At 36.7% G+C, this 16294-nt stretch overlaps 1 protein-coding gene across 6 annotated transcripts in view; it reads right to left on the reverse strand.

Moving 5' to 3' along the window:
• Positions 1-16294, reverse strand: part of NBEA (neurobeachin) — a 676277-nt gene that overhangs the window by 170920 nt on the left and 489063 nt on the right. The gene's annotated exons all lie outside the window — the stretch shown is intronic.

Genomic DNA, 16294 nt, shown 5'->3' on the forward strand with positions numbered 1-16294 from the left:
ATTAAAACTAATTAATTTAAAATCAATTGAATAATAATTAAAAAAATAATTTTTAAAGTTCTCTCATGCACAAAAGATTTCCCAGATACTAAAACTCACTAATATTGCTAAGATTATTTATTTTATTATATTATGTCTTAGATGAGGAAAATGTATTTATTAAGGAAATTTCCCCAAGAGGTAATGGAAATTGAAAGCCACATATTTTTAACAACATTCTATTTCTTCCACCTTGTACTTTGGCTATTCCTTCTAAGATGCAATCACAAATTCAGAATATAGCTTCAACTCCAGTTTAGGTCTAGATGTATTCCTGATAAAACAAGATTTTTTTTTTTTTTCCGCACACACTATATAAACCCTGGGAGCTCAGACAGTCAAAAAATCTGCCTGAAGTGCAGGAGACCTGGGTTCAATCCCTGGGTCAGGAAGATACCCTGGAAAAGGGAATGACAACCCACTCCTGTATTCTTGCCTGGAGAATCTCAAGGACTGAGCAGCCAGGTGGATGATACTCCATGTGGTCGCAAAGAGTCCGACACGACTGAGCAACGAACACTAGCACTAAATATAAACGAGGAGTTGAAAAGCTAATAATTAAAAGTGGATTAAACAATAAAAATTAAGTGATTATACTTTTAGTTCAGAACTCCTACTTCCATTTTTCACTCCCAATTCTCAAATTCCAGATGAATTGTTGTATCTAAAATTTGAGAGGAACCACAGAGCATAGTGAGTTAATCTTAAAGCAACAAAGGTCAAAGACCAAATATCTATCCCTGAAATAAGTTTGCTATTTCTAAGCCTAAATTAAAAATACTATGTATCTTTACATACTAAATCTTGTAAAAATTCAGTTTCCACCCAAATGTTTGGATTCCATGTGAATTTATCATGGTTCCAAATAAGAATATATATATTTTATTTACATATATATTTTGATATGCACAGTAATAGAATAGAGTCTCATTGCAAAAGTAACTTTTAGAAATGTTTTTTTGAATTCTGATTTTTTCCCCATTCATATTCTTTACAATAATATATCTACCTATATACATATTTACTATTAAAAGTTAATTAAATTCTACAGTTTATTTATCTATTGTTAACTGGCCATTTGGATATCCTCTTTTGTCAAATGCATGTTTAATCTGTGCACATTTTTAATTGGGTTGCCCATCATTTCCTTACTAGTTTGTAAGTTGCTTTCATTCCAAGGATATGAGCTCTTTGATACTGCTTCATGAATAAGTCACAAAACTATTCGTATACTGTCATTTGTCAACATACATCCATATGTATATAGATGTATATGTGAATATATATCCTGAAAAAGTATGGTATTATAAATGCCAGGTTTTATCTCTGGACTGTTAGATTATGGGCACTGTTAATTTTATTTTTTATGCTATTCTATATTACTTACATTTTAACATTTAGCAAGTATTATTTTATTATGTGCATTAAAAGCAATAAATGCAGTCTGTAGGCAATATACCTTTAAATTTATGCAGTCTGCAATTACACTGGGGACTAGTAAATATTTACATGAAGAAAATAGTTATTTTAAAAAGGGAATCATCACTGAATCCATGAGGAAGACCTGTTATTGATTATTTCCTTGAAAGTTAAACAATATCATTAGCTAAACTTTTATACATGGAGAAATGGAATTTTGTAACTGTAAGTTTTATATGCTCATAAAACTTAAAATAACCCCAAACTTGACTTTATATTTTCTAGTTTACATTTCCTCACAGGGAAGATGTGAGAATTTATGGACCCTCCCCAAGTCTATCAGTAGGCCCAGACCTGGGGTATGGTATCAGATATGATCAAGAGGGTGCAGATATGACCAGTGGGGTGGCCAGGCTCATCTGCAGGGCATGCCATTCCACCACCGTGGACTTCAAGCCCTTCAGGTGTGGTCACTGGCTATGCAGCTCGGAAAAGAAGAGCACATGCGACTCACAAGTGTATAGCACTTGCCTCCAGCACGTGGCTGGTAACACTGGGGATTTCCAATCTGTTTCTCCATGGTTAGAAAATAAATCATGAAGTAAACCTCATGGAAAGAAGAAACAAACAAAATACCAGAGAATATGTAACCAAGAAAGACATACTTCAGAAGTCACTTGCTCTTTTCCCATCTGTGAACACAGCCTAAAAGTACCCTAACACTTCCCTTTGATATTATAATTATCTATAACCCTCTCAGATACTTTTTTCTACATGTTCTCTCATTTAATGTAGTATCAATAGAAAGTTTCACTATGGTTGTATATGCTGAATTGAAAGTGTATGTGCAAATTTCAGGTCTTTGGAATGAAAGTAAATAAAAATGATTTCTGTATAGCAAGGTGTCTTCCACAAGTCAACTCAAAGTCACTGTCTCAGGAAAATCTTCCCTGAACTTGCTGACCGGATCACATTCCCCAACAAGTGTACGTTCAACGGTCATAAATTTACATATATTTGGGTGCTTATTTGATTTATTCCTGTCTTCCCACTTCAGTAAAGCTCCAAAGAGCAGGCTGGCATTGTTTTAGCTCTCTCTACTATTAGACAGCCCAGTCTCTGCACCAGTAGGGCATTCAAAATATTTTAAATTAAATACATAAATAAGTTTTTAACGGTGTGAAATTTTTATGAAAATGTTATTTTAAGATCAATCTTTACAGACGTACACTCGTATGTGTGAGTATATACACATGGATACACAGAGCACTTCGGAAGTGTGAACATTAAAATTCGCTGAAGGAATCTGAAATTTAAAGGAATTAACAGGTTTTCTTTCTCATGTTGGAGGCTCTGGTGATGAACAAGAAGTTGAGGAAATGGAACTCGACATGGAGTACATGGGTTCAGAATTAAATGATTTGTAGAGAGCAAGAATTATATCCACCATCTACTACTTTTCAAGAAAGGGAGATGTGTATTCAAAAGCCACAAAACACACACAAATGGTGAAGTGGGTCATTAGTGCTGGAAGCTCTGTGTTTGCGGCCACTGTGGTCCAAATACAAACAAAGATGTAATCGACTGCATATAATCTAGCCTGATTGCTATTTGCCAGGCTGGCTCTTAATTCTTAGCAAGTCAGAGACAAAGCATGTAAAAAAAATTAATGGAGAACCCAAAATAATATTCTGGAGGATTAAGAATTATATCATCCTGCCAATTTTTTTTTTAAGTTGGAAAACTATACTATTAGAAAGCAGCAAAATGTTTTATATTAGACCCTCCACTAAACATTTAGCTGGTATTTTCCACACAGTAGTCCAATGACAAAGGGTAAGCGGTAAAAATGTGCTTCTGAGAGTTTTAAACCATATTGTACAGAAGTCACATCAAATTAATACTGAGGACCATTTAGGGCTTTTATTCTGAAAAGCTTTTGAAAGGGGATTAAACTATGAAAACTCTCATGATACTAAAGTACCTATTAATGGGTTGAGGAGGTAAGAAAGGAACAATGAAAGTGTTATTTTTAGATAAATCTTTACTTTTTGTGTAGCAGCACAAAGCTTTGCAGAAGGGCTCAGCAATAGTTCTCTAGCAATATCCCACGCATGGAGACGCTGATTAGTGGAATTCTGTTGCCTTTTCTTTTTAGAAATAGGTCATTTTCTTTACATCGATGCATTAGAGGTAGAGCACATTAACTAATATACACGTAACTTGGTATGGACAAACCCAAACAAAACGTTATTCTAAGTATTTCAATCTGAGGAGACCCTCAGGACTCTTTTTTTTTCACTAGGACTCTAACAAACAACTCCCTTAAAAAAAGGAGTTTCTACCCTCTCTGATAGTATTTTACAGAATGAACAATTATGTTTTCAAAAGAAGAAGTAGGAAACAGCTTTGAGGAGTGAGAACATGAACCTAGATAGTTGTCATCTCATCAAAAATAATGAACGCTCAAGAGGCTGCAACTTCCTGTCTCCCAGCCATTGGTCCAATCACAGCAGGCTACCGAAGAGAGATTAGCAGGCGAGGAAACCGTCTTCTCCATCAGCCCCAGCCAGCACCTGTAACCGCCAAACAGCTATCGACCAGTGGACCTGACAAGGTGACAACCCCAAAAGACAACTGGAAATGTCTCTGCTCACCCACTGAGCTTCCCTTGGGTGCAGCCCGGGGTGGGGTGAGGGTGCTGCATCTGCCCCATTGCAGCCTTTCCTGCTCCACCCTGACACACAGCCTTGCCCTCACACAACAGTCTTGGCTAATGATGCAAACATGAAGTGTAAAGTCTCCTTAATTTGACCCTTGTTAAACTCCTAATTGGATTGAAGTGGGCTCTGGGTGGAAAGCAACCCTGGATTATTCAGGGAAACTCTTACCAAATGAAGCCCAAATTACAAAAGGCTGCTCTGGCTGCAGGACATCACAAAGAATAGGCAATGAACTGCAGCTGTCACTTAACTTAAAAATCTAATCAATTGCCTTTTTTTTAAAACAGGTAACTTTTAGAACAGTTTCTTCATTGTGATACTCTTCAGAGGACGCTTGACCCAAATTTAATAAGCTGCTATTACAGCAGAAGAGCAGCTGTAGCGCAAACACTGTCGAGTGATACTGTGCATTCAGAGCCTTAATGATTTTAAAATGACTACAACCATTGCTTCATTCATGAGGAACAAAGCTTGGGCTCTCTGCTCACAACGTCTTAACACAAACTGTCTGAGCAGACAGCCTTCATTTGTCCTCCCTGCACCCCCGAGGTCAGCCGCCTGGTCGAGGTATCTCAACAGTTTAATTGTATTTCTTCTGGGTGAAGTCTGGGTGAAGAAACTTAGGCGTCCTTGTATATGAAACCTCACTTTTCTGCAAGGAAATATACAGCTTAAGTACAGAGACAAGGGGGCGCAGGATATGCAGACAGGTGTAAAACATGAAGTAATTATAGAAGCTCAAATTAGTTCTTAGGCCTGAGGCAAAAAAGAGAACAGTGCCTTGACAAAAGGGAATAGCAAATAAGGGTAGCAAACAAAAAATGGCTTGAATGTGTAAATTAGCAAGAAAAATGAGACAGAAAAGCAGCTTTACTCTACCATTATTCCCCACATGAGAACAGAGCAGCTGAACATGATCAAGAGAGCTTTGGAGGAGAGAGGCAGGCATCACCACGGACTCGAGCCAGAGAGTGGCAGCTCCGTGCTCTCTCGTCAGTCACTCATTATGTGCTGAAGTGCTCTTGAGAAGTGCCTCTTATACTTGACCTATCATATTACTTCTTCTGTAAACACATAATCCCCGCTTGTTAGGTGGTGTCAACACTAGCATTCATTCACCATGGTTGTCTTTTTGTGAACAGACACTTTAGAAGTGCTGCCAAAACCCCAGAATTGACACCATAATAAAACAATTCGAATTTCAACCAGGTAAACAGATCTTATGCTCCTTCTGTAAAGAGCAATGTAAAAAGCATTACAGCAATTTTCTCTCATTTGGGGAAAAAAACAAAACCAAAACAAAATTGCTTGCTTATGGCAAGGCTATTTTTTTTTTTTAACAAGTGATTAATTTGGGATACAGATTCAAAGCAGAGATAATACCTCATCTTAAACTGCTTGGTGTGGTCACATCAGTTCTACTAAACACTATCTTTAACAACAAAACAGCACATGAGTCTCAACTACAAGGTCATGAACAAATGATTTGTAGTATCAGAAAAGTATGTCTATATGCCTCTTGTACCAGGCAGGGTTGACCATAAGATACTAGAGGAAAAACATTAATGGACCATTTGCTATGCTGTGTGTCCATTAGTGAAGACAGATGATCATTTAAACGACAACAGAAATTAAACATTTAATGTAGCTTATTGACAAATATATTTCTAGTATGTTTATATAAATATTCTTAGGAAAATTCAGATTCGATGCAAAAATACTTTCAGGGCACATCTGGATAAGGTAAATAGTCAAGGAGAAAGTGTAATTTATTAAAGAGATGGGAGCACTTTGTTTTTGAACTTCTTTTCTTCAAATTATCTGGAAGGACATTTGAAAAAAATACTATGTAATTCTGTCTCTCCCAGTGCTTTAAGAAAAGTATCTCATCATCTAACATTGTTACAGCCATCTCTAAGATAAATGAACCATGATGTCTTCAGTGGCAGTAGTGGTGTGTCAGTGTGGCTTATTTTAGCAGGCATCGGCAACAGAGACTCCTGCTTTGGCCCCACTGCTCTGGGTATTAGGTAGGAACCAACTTGCCCGAGGGAGGAAAAAACTGAATAGTGATTAGCAGTTATTTGCCACACCTCATGGAAGGTATTTTGGTAATTCTTACTGAATACATAAAAGACAAGATGTGCAATGAAAGGTTTTCAACCCAGGAAGGATGGAGTGTTACAAGTATCTACCCCCTACCTCAGCAGTAAATATCCACATAAGCAAGTAATTCTTAACACCAGGAAAATGTCTGCTTAATATCCCTGATGAATTTCCTACATGAACTTTTATTTATATGACACTTAAAGAATAGAGTTTTTGCACAAAACAAAATATGCTAATATCTACAATGTTATAAATCTATCATTAAATAAAGTGGCTCCTAAAATAACAACTGTGTGCAGGAAAAGAAGTACAAGTAAATAAAACAACATATTCAAGGTAAAAAGAGCCACTCTTACAAATAAGGTTTAGTAAGCCATAAACAAATGTTCATTTTGAGTGAATTTTATTTTAAATAGACTTCTCTTTAAATATTTGGTAGAAAATTAATGGAAAAGCCTAAGTGTACTTATTTATGTAATACCAGATAAGACCATAGATAATCTGAAGTCTCCTAGATATACTTAAGACTTTAGATTTCTCTCAAGAGAAATCTCATCTCCCATCATTAAAAGAGACAATAAACCACTATATTTTTCATTTATGAGGTTCAGGGTGCTATCTAAATTGATGGGTCAATAGTTAGAAAAGAGAAATGACTAAAAGATGCTATACCCAGACTTACACCAATCTTCCTGAAATGTAAATTAACCTCATGGGTACGCCAGACAATTTGGGAGCTACCTTCTTCAGCACTCAAAGGACATTAAGTCGTTCACTGGAAGAACACAACGCTAAAGGAACCCCATAGTATAAGAGAATATGCCTAACTTATGCTAGGAGTGTAACTTACGTTCTAGGTGAATGTTGTAAGTGAAACAATTTTTCGTATTAAAATATTTTTGAAAATTCTACTCTCAATGTCTTAATGAAGAGAAATATAGAAGTTAAGAATGGCAAAATTGATCTACATTTTTCAGTCCATTCACATGTATGTGTCCACACATGCATGCTCAGCAGGGGCATTCCTCCATTCCCCCACAGAATCCTGACTGAAGAACTCTGAGAAATAAAGTTCACGACTTACAAGAAAATCTACTGGAAGCGACTGTGGTCTTTCATACTGTTAATTTCTGTACAGTCAGAATGTTTGAAGATTTTACATGGACACACCTAAACAAGTCAATTGTTACTTAAGTAGTTCACAGTTTGAATGATTAGAACATAGATTCTCTCTAGAAATTCAGGCAATTAAGGACTGGGCTTGATAAAGGTAAGGAAAAGATCCCAAACATAAGGAAAGTACATAAGACTTTATTTTTAAATTAGTTAAATTTATTTTGGGGGGGATATTATTTTGAGAAGTTCAGTAGACTGCATCGTGGGTCTAAGCTCTAGACCTGACCATGGGTGGGGCAAGAAAAATTCCTAGGGATTTTTCTTGATTTTTTTAGAAAAGATGCTTTATAAGAACCATATAAATCTTTTAACCTTTCTGGGAATGGAACCTTTTTAAAAGCATTGTTAACCTTGTGTACGAGACAGCAAAAGAGACACTGATGTATAGAACAGTCTTATGGACTCTGTGGGAGAGGGAGAGGGTGGGAAGATTTGGGAGAATGGCATTGAAACATGTAAAATATCATGTATGAAACAAGATGCCAGTCCAGGTTCGATGCACTGATACTGGATGCTTGGGGCTAGAGCACTGGGACGACCCAGAGGGATGGTATGGGGAGGGAGGAGGGAGGAGGGTTCAGGATGGGGAACACATGTATACCTGTGGCGGATTCATTTTGATATTTGGCAAAACTAATACAATTATGTAAAGTTTAAAAATAAAATAAAATAAAAAAAAAACAATCCAAATAGAAGAAAAAAAAAATAAAAGCACTGTTATAGATTATTGCTTAATTTTCTGATATAGGATTCTAAAAACGCATTTGAAGGGACACAATATATGGAAGTACAAGACTGCCTATATCTTATTGGAAAGTACTATTAGAATAGTCTTCCTTACTCTGTGCTATAACTTCCATCCATTGGTTTTACTTGTATCATCTGGAAGATCAAATATAATTATACTCTCTATTATAAATGACAGACTTTGTACAGAAAACTACTTTGGTCCTCTGTGTACCATCCAAGTTAGTTTCTTAGGCTAAACTAGCCTCAGTTCTTTCAAGTGTCATGACATGATTTCCTAATCATTTATGAATTTTTCTGTCAAAGCATTCGTTAAATCAGGTTTGTGTCACTTGTAGATTGTATTTAAATTTAATTCCACTATGTCAGAGAAGATTCTCTGTATTATTTCTATCCTTCTAAACTGAGTCTATTCTTATGGCCTAACATATGGTGTAGCCTGGAGAATCTTACACTGGAACACTAGAAAACAATTCTGTTGTTGGGTGGAATGTTCTTCAGAAAACCATTAGGTCTGGTCAGTTCATGGTGTTACTCAAGTCTTCTATATGCTTGTTAACCTACTGTCTAGTTAGTTGACTCACTATTACCAGTGGAATACTGAAGTCTCCAACTATTACTGGAGAACTGTCTGATTCTCCCTTCAGTGCTGTCAGATTTTGCTTCATGTATTTACGGCTTCGTGTTAGGCACAGAAATATTTATGATTGTTATACCTTCTTAAGGCATTAACTTTTATCTTTATAAAATGTTTCTCTTTATCCCTAGTAATATTTTTTTAGTTAAAAGTATATTTCTTCTGATATCAGTATAGTCATTCCAACTCTTTTATGGTTGCTGTTTGCATGGTATACCTTTTTTTCACCTTTTTGAAAAATTTTCATCCTATCTGTACCTTTGAGTCTAACTGGGATAAAGCATACAGTTGATAGCATATAGTTGTATGCAGATAGCACATAGTTGGATCTTGTTGCTTTAGAAAAAAATCAGTCTAATAGTTTATTTCTGATTGGACTGATTAACCCATTCACATTTAATGTTATGGTTGACATAACTGGATTTGCAACTGTCTTCTATGGCTCATGTCTATTTTTCTTCATCTGTTTCTCCTTTACTGCCTTTACTCACATTAAGTAAACAGTTTCTAGATCAACATTGTAATTGCTTTAATGATTTTTAAAACTATATATATTTGAGAGCTTCAGACTTTACAATATACATCTTAACTTATCAGAATACAAATTTATTTTTTTAAAAAATTAGATGCTACTTGCTTACCTGAAGGATTTGAGGCACTTTTAAGTTTTCTCCTTAAGTGTTTAACACTTCTCTGTTAACAATGTTGAATAAGAAAGTGCAAAGTACAAAACTTCCTAATATTTTGCTCTTATATGCTTTTCTGACACATCTCACATTCTCCATAATTTCTTAAAAATGATTGGTTTTTCAGCCAAACTTACAAGTTCTTTTAGTACCCTGATATCATGAATTCATTTCAAGTGATCATTACTTTCTCATCATTTTCTTATTTAGCATCAATTTTGTTTTTACTCTTAACTGTATTTATTATATTCCTCCTAAAGATATAAAGCTAAATACATAGAGTTGTGCTGAAAAATATTTAATAGCCAAAGGTTTATTTTTAAAATGATATATCATAAAGAAATCTTTAAAAGTATAAAACAGATTGTTTCTAAAAGAATTATTATGGGGGAAGGGATAGTTAGGGAGTTTGGGATGGACATGTACACACTGCTATATCTAAAACAGACGTACTGTACAGCACAGGGAACTGCTCAATGTCATGTGGCAGCCTGGATGGGAGGGGAGTTTGGGGCAGAATGGATACATGTATATGTATGGCTGAGTCACTTTGCTGTCCACCTGATACTGTCACAGCATTGCTTGTTAACTGACTATACACCAGTACAAAATACAAAAGTTTTTTCTTATAAGCATCCTTGGAAGAATACACTCAAACAGATTTGACTATAATCCAAATGATAAAAATGTGATTTACTGTTAAATTTTCAGGAATACATATACACTGCATATGATAAACTATACCTTCAAAGATAAATCTGCGGATGTTTTGTGCTGACCTCAAAAATTGAACAAAGTACAGAGAACTGAATGACTTCAGATGTGGATGGGTATAAGAAGCTTTAAAGATCTATTCTAATGCTCTCATCATACAGGGCAAGAAACTGGACAGAGAGATTAATGAAATCCATTAATAAAGGTCAGATAGTTCATTTGTAAAAGATCAACCCCTGGAACCCAAGTGTTCTTCCTAGTCAAGGTCTTTACTCACTCTACTGTGAAACTAAAGGAAGCTATGTATTTTATAACCAAAGACTTAAAGGAAAAATATTTGGGGCAGTTTTACAAACCTAAAATGAGCCAGATATAATTGGTTTATACAGAAATATCCTGAGACACACTTTGGCAGCATCAGATACAGATAAAACTACTGGTTTAAGACAAAAAAGATGTCCTCTTCATTATAGGGGACTGGATTGCAAAAGTAGGAAGTCAAGAGCTACCTGGAATAACATGGAAGTTTGGCCTTGGAGTACAAAATGAAGCAGGTCAAAGGCTAACACAGTTTTGCCAAGAGAATGCAATGGTCATAGCAAACAACCTCTTCCAACAACACAAGAGAAGATTCTACACATGGACATCACCAGATGGTCGATACCAAAATCAGACTGATTATATTATTTGCAGCCAGAGATGGAGAAGCTGTATACAGTTAGCAAAAATAAGACTGGGAGCTGACCATGGCTCAGATCATGAACTCCTTATTGCTAAATTCAGACTTAAATTGAAGAAAATAGGGAAAACCACCAGACCATTCAGGTATGACCTAAATCAAATCATTTATGATTATACAGTGGAAATGACAAATAGAATCAAGGGATTAGATCTGATAGACAGAGTGTCTGAAGAACCATGGAAGGAGGTTTGTTACATTGCATAGGAGGTAGGGATCAAGACCATCCCCAAGTAAAAGAAAGGCAAAATGGTTGTCTGACAAGGCCTTACAAATAGCTGAGAAAAGAAGAAAAGCTAAAGGCAAAGGAGAAAAGGAAAGATATACCCATTTGAATGCACAGTTCCAAAGAAGAGATAAGAAAGCCTTCCTCAGTGATCAGTGCAAAGAAAAAAAGGAAAACAACAGAATGGGAAAGACTAGAGACTCCAAGAAAATTAGAGCCACCAAGAAAATATTTCATGCAAAGATGAGCACAATAAAGGACAGAAATGGTGTGGACCTATCAGAAGCAGAAGATATTAAGAAGAGGTGGCAAGAATACACAGAAGAACTATACAAAAAGATCTTCATGACCCAGATAATCATGATGGTATGATCACTCACCTAGAGCCAGACATCCTGGAATGCAAAGTCAAGTGGGTCTTAGGAAGCATCACTACAAACAAAGCTAGTGGAGGTGTTGGAATTACATCTGAGCTATTTCAAATTCTAAAAGCTGATGCTGTGAAAGTGCTGCACTCAATATGCCAGCAAATGTGGAAAACTCAGCAGTGGCCACAGGACTGGAAAAGGTCAGTTTTCATTCCAATCCCAAACAAAGGCAATGCCAAAGAATGTTCAAATTACTACATGATTGCACTCATCTCACATTCTAGCAAAGTAATGCTCAAAATTCTCCAAGCCAGGCTTCAACAGTATGTGAACCGTGAACTCCATATGTTCAAGCTGGATTTAGAAAAGGCAGAGGAACCAGAGATCAAATTGCCAACATCTGCTGGATCATCGAAAAAGCACGAGAGGTCCAGAAAAACATCTACTTTTGCTTTGTTGACTACGCCAAAGCCTTTGACTATGTGGATCACAGCAAACCATGGAAAATTCTGAAAGAGATGGGAAATACCAGGCCACCTGACCTGCCTCCTGAGAAACTTCTATGCAGGTCAAGAAGTAACAGTTAGAACTGGTCATGGAAAAACAGATTGGTTCCAAATCGGGAAAGGAAATCGTCAAGACTGTATATTGTCACCTTGCTTAATTAACTTCTATGTGGAGTACATCATGAGAAACGCCAGGCTGGATGAAACACAAGCTGGAATAAAGATTGCTGGGAGAAATTTCAATAACCTCTGATATGCAGATGCCACCACCCTTATGGCAGAAAGTGAAGAAGAACTAAAGAGCCTCTTGACGAAAGTGAAAGAGGAGAGTGAAGAAGTTGGCTTACAAGTCAACATTCAGAAAACTAAGATCATGGCATCCGGTCCCATCACTTCATGGCAAACAGATGGGAACACAATGCAAATAGTGACAGATTTTGTTTTTTGGGGCTCCAAAATCACTGCAGATGGTGATTGCAGCCATGAAATTAAAAGACACTTGGTCCTTGGAAGAAAAGCTATGACCAACCTAGACAGCATATTAACAGCAGAGACATTACTTTGCCAACAAAGGTCCATCTAGTCAAAGGTATGGTTTTTCTTTTTTTTTTTTTAAAGGTATGGTTTTTCCAGTAGTTTTGTATGGATGTGAGAGTTGGACTGTAAGGAAAACTGAACGCCGAAGAATTGATGCTTTTGAATTGTGGTGTTGGAGAAGACTCTCGATAGTCCCTTGGACAGCAGGGAGATCCAATCAGTCCATCCTAAAGGAAATCAGTCCTGAATATTCATTGGAAGGACTGATGCTGAAGCTGAAACTCCAATACTTTGGCCCCCTTATGTGAAGAACCAACTCATTTGAAAAGACCCTGATGCTGGGAAAGATTGAAGGCAGGAGGAGAAGGGGATGACAGAGGATGATATGGTTGGATGGCATCAGCAACTCAATGGACATGAGTTTGAGTAGGGGCCGGGAGTGGGTGCTGGATGGGAAAGCCTGGTGTGTTGCAGTCCATGGGGTCACAAAGAGTAGGACATGACTGAGCAACTGAACTGAACTGACCCCTAAATAGATTTTCATATATCAAGGTCTTTTAAAACTTACAAATCCCCTAGCTACATGAATATATTTAAATACACTCTAGTATCTCAATTGTTGATAAAAGTTTTTAAATTGAATATCTTAAAAATATTCAAAGCATCAAACTAAAAATGATTTTGTGAGGCTGTCTTTGGCTTCCAATATTTCAGCAACCCCTCTCAAACTCGTTTGTTTGCTTTTGTGCAACTTGTAGGGACTCAGCCTGTTTTCCTCTCTATGCTCTCATTCTATCCCTTGTGGGTTTTCTTCCCCAAAGGTTCTTCTTTCTCTCTCTGTCCAAAATCTTGTCATCACTTTTCAAGAATTCAAGATTCATTACTTTCAATATTCAATCTATTCCAAGTTCAATCTTGAAATTATTTGATTTCTTTGAATTCTATCTGTCTCTTTCTATGGCCATATTCTGTTTCAAGTTCTACTCTGCGTCCTACCTTTAAATTATTTCATTAACTCATCTATCCAGGTCATCTATCCAGGAATATTACTTCATCTTCTCCTCACTCTCATCTGGGGCTGCCAGATAAAGTACAGGATGCTTGTTCAGACAAACAATGAAATGTTTATCTAAAAAATACATTTAACTGGAAATGCTGTATTCTCATATGCGGAGATTTTGGGTAGAGATGGAAAGAAGGGGGGAGTCCTGTATTTCCACGTGTTAAACCCCATAAGATGTCCAGTTTCTTCATCACCCCATTTTCTTTCAATTTATCAATCTGACTATACTTTTTTCCCCTCTAGTCTAGAACCAGTAGTCTATCAGTCTAATTATGTGTCTTAAATATTTTCACATCCTTATCCTTCAGCCATAAGCTCTCCCCAAATTCTTATTCAAGATATATTCTGTTACTTAGTTTCTCCCCTCTTTTCCTTCTGTATGGCTCAGTGATATGGATCATTGACACCATTACAAATTTATGATTTCCATCACGGTGGTTCTTTCCTCTTCCTCCTCGATCTTTTACTTCTTGACCAGTGTATTATCCCCATTCTTCTTAGTGATGATTTAAACATTCAAGACCCTCCTTAACCCTTATGTAAGGCCCAGTGTTTTCTGTCACCAAGAGAAAATTGAGGCCTTGTTTATATACTCAATCAACTGTTTAAACCACTATCTATAAACTTATCTCTATCCACAGTTACCTCCCATAATGCAGCAGGCTCCTCCTCATATATTGCTAGACCTTACCTGTCTGTTTCAAGCCAAGGTCCTCATTCTCTATTGTTACCAATACATATGGCATGCAGGAAATGAAATGCAATACTAACAACTGTGTGGAGTTTACCTTCAAGAAAAACTGAGCCATCTCACAATTGTAGGCTCAAGAGAATGATACCATTTACTTCTCTGGGTTTAGAGATAGGTCTCCAAGGATGAGCCCCCTTGTTTTCAAATTTTAACTCTTCTATTGCTCCTCTCTCTAACCCATAAATACGTGCAGGTCTCTTTTAAATTTTATTCTGCATCACTCCATAATTACCACCATATCTCTTACATTTCATGTCTATCCAGACCCCTTGAAAGCATATTTTACGCTTCACTTACTCCAATTTACTCTTCAACCCCACTGTAATCTGCCTTCTGTCTCTGTGATTCTGCTGAAAGTTATGTGGACAGACCCAAAACTTTTCCTTTTACTTGACCTCTATATAGTAGCTTAACTGTTGTCTGCGCCCTTTTTATTAAAACTCCCTTGTTTTTAGCTTTTAGGACGGTCCTATCTCTTTGTCATCTTCTTTACTTCTCTGAACATCACTTCTCATTCACCTCTTCTGGGGCATCTTCTTCTGTCGGTGATGCTCAGGATAACGTCCTTGGGCTAAGCTCACTCTATACTGTTACTGGCCACTTTCAAGCAAGCATGTCTCTAAGTATGAAAAATACGATTCTAACTACAGAAAATAGTATAATGAATCCCAGACCTTTCTCATACGCTTTAGAGAAAGTTTATGTGTGTGTGTGTATATAAAATCTGCCCTCTTGACTCTTCCACCTGTATAAACCCACAGATCCATGGATAAACCTGAACTCATGATCTTCCCAGAAAACCTGCCCTTGCTCCATATTTCTGCATCTCAGTTGGTAGGGTTTCTGTACTCCAGTCACTCAAGGCAGGAACTTGAGAATTATCTCAGGTGTACTCAAATACTCTTTCATGATTTCTCTGCCTTCCTCATGTAGATGCTTTTCACAGTGGAGAGATGAGCTACATATCCACTACACCAGTTAGCACGATGCTTGAGAACAGGATAGAAAGAGAAAAAAATTAAGCTCAATAAATGTTTGCTGACAGGATCGATTCCATCCTTCAGTTTTCCCACAGAAAGCTTTCTTAGCTTGTGTTTCCATGCCCCTCCTTTATGATCCCTAGTAATTCCTCCTCTTCTAATCACCTAGTATTTCCCTCTGAATTGTTACTATGTGCTCCGTTTTTTATAATCACCTTTGGCCTGAAAGCTCTGTGAAGGCAAGAATAGTATTACCAGGGCACAGCAGAGGGCTCAGAAGATAATAAATATCTGAGAGTTGAATGACTTAAGAAGTTCTTTGCATGAGTCTTCTGCAGGCGATTTCAAAAGAATGTTTTCCACATTCCTGATCTAATGTTCAGAAAGCATTACAACTGCATTTTCCTCCCTTGCATTCAGGAGCCAGGTGATAAATTTTAAAATTTTCAAATACTGCTTACACATGTGTTTAATACTAGAGATATCATGATTCATGAATACTGAAGATATTTATTTCAAATCTCTCTAAATTCTCCTGAATGAAGATACTTAGTTGGAATGAGTGTCTTCAGGAAAGACTAATGATTAAAAAAAAAAAAAAAGTTCAGAACTGCCAGTTGTGGCAACATAAGGCAGGAAAGAACCCAGGAATTGCTTCCTTGTTGTCTTATGACACCAAGATAACAGTAGTTGAATGAGATGGCTATGCAGAGTATCAACCTACTAACCAAATTTTGGTTTTTAATAATTATCAGGAGAGAAAACAGAAGCCAGCCTGTTTGTTCAATATGCCAAATATGTTTGTTACATACATCATGGGTGAAATGCAAAGTATGAAAGTTTGTCCAGTTTATTTGTAATCAGTCTAGCGATG

This window comes from Bos javanicus, chromosome 12, assembly GCF_032452875.1.
Source record: "Bos javanicus breed banteng chromosome 12, ARS-OSU_banteng_1.0, whole genome shotgun sequence".
NCBI lineage: Eukaryota > Metazoa > Chordata > Mammalia > Artiodactyla > Bovidae > Bos > Bos javanicus.